Source organism: Amblyomma americanum, chromosome 4 (assembly GCF_052857255.1).
Source record: "Amblyomma americanum isolate KBUSLIRL-KWMA chromosome 4, ASM5285725v1, whole genome shotgun sequence".
NCBI classification, from domain to species: Eukaryota; Metazoa; Arthropoda; class Arachnida; order Ixodida; family Ixodidae; genus Amblyomma; species Amblyomma americanum.
In genome coordinates, this window is record NC_135500.1 from 75121494 (window position 1) to 75123244 (window position 1751).

The 1751-nt window shown below is 52.3% G+C and overlaps 1 pseudogene; it reads left to right on the forward strand.

The window, feature by feature from the left end:
- Positions 1-259: 259 nt before the first annotated feature.
- Positions 260-1546, forward strand: LOC144128041 (very long chain fatty acid elongase AAEL008004 pseudogene; annotated as a pseudogene).
- Positions 1547-1751: the final 205 nt, after the last annotated feature.

Consider the following 1751-nt stretch of genomic DNA (forward strand, 5'->3'; position numbering starts at 1 on the left):
TCAAGGAAAGGGCACAAACGATAGGTAGTACACCCGGCTTGGCGGCGAGGTCAGGCAGCCTATCTGGAGAGCCCGCATTTTTATGCGGTGAGGGGAACATATCACATTCAGATCCTTTCAGGATCCCGGCGCTGCACCCGTCGACCTCTCGCTCCTCTCCACGCGAGTGACACCCATTATCTCGCATCGTCGGGCCGGCCACCTTCTCACCTCCTCTCCCGGCGGCTTCGGAGTCAATAAATATATATGTCCCTGGGCCCTAAGGTTCAACTCTGTTAGGCAGCAGTGCGGAGCTGGGCTAGTCGAACCATCAGGTCACCCCTTACAGTTGTGAACAGTTCTCTGCTGTAACAACTGCGAGAAGAAACGACAGCGTGCGGGAGACAGCGGAGGTGAAACGGGAGGAGCATCAAACATGTCTTCTACCGGAATTAGAGGCTTGCTCGAAACTTTCGCGAGGGATGTAACTCGAGACCGGGATCCCCGCACAGCCGACTGGGTGTTGCCAGGAAACAAAGTATTTCTGCTCTCGCTCTTTACATTGTACGTCTACGTAGTCAAAATAGCCGGGCCTCGCTTCATGAAGAACCGCAAGCCATACGACGGCATCAAACCATTCGTCATCCTCTACAACGCCTGCAATGTGGTGTTGAATACGTACTTCATGGTGACGTTCCTCTCCAAGACGTACGTTGGTGGCGGCTACAGCTTCATCTGCCAGGGCATCAACTTCGAGGCTCGCGACGAGAACACCATGAGCATGCTGAACCTGCTCTGGTGGTATCTGCTAGTGAGGATCTCCGACTTTCTGGACACCGTGTTCTTCGTGCTTCGCAAGAAGTACTCGCACGTCTCTTTTCTCCACGTCGTTCACCACATGCTGGTGGTCTACAACGGCTGCTACGGCCTCGGCTACGGTCCTGACGGCCAAGTTATCCTGAGCCTCATTATCAACTGTTTCGTGCACGTGATCATGTACACGTATTACTTCCTCTCCCTGCTGGGACCGACTGTCCAGAAGCACCTTTGGTGGAAGCGCTACTTGACGCAATTGCAGTTGGCCCAGTTCACCTTCGCATTCGTACACATGATGGTGCCCATGTTCATGAACTGCGGTTATCCGAGGGTTCACATCTACGTCACGCTCTGCGAAGCCGTCTTCTTCTTCACCATGTTCACTCGATTCTACCGTAAGGCCTATAAGAACCGGAAAAGCCCCAGCAAAGATTGTGTGGACAGCGGTGAACTCAAGAGCAAGGTTCAGTGAGAGCGCTCGTTGTGCCGTGGTGTCATATGTGCAAGGACTCCATCACCTCCTTGGTGGGCCATCCGCAGAAGTGCGTTTTAGAATCTCACGTGTCGTGCAAGACCATCGGCAGCTTTCTGTGAACCTCTCTCCTCTTGAAATGCGCTGATTTTTGTCTCCTTATAAAAGCGCAAGGCACACGATGCATACGTCAAGTGACGGGAGCTGTTCGGCTGAGTAAAACACTGCGCACCTGTTAACTTGTGACGAGTGCGGGAAAATAAAGAAACTGCTTGTCAACTTCTGGTTCCGCAACAGATAACTGGAAAAATGATATGCGAGGCTGCGTTGTCAGAAAGAACCGTCAACACGGACATTTGTTGGCTAAGTTGTTGAAAAACTGTTGCTGCGTGGTAGAATGCGGAAGGCGGCGGGAACTGCTCATTGGAGAAGGTAGGCATTACCTTTTTATGCGTTTATTTCTCCGGAGGCTTGTGAGCGTGGT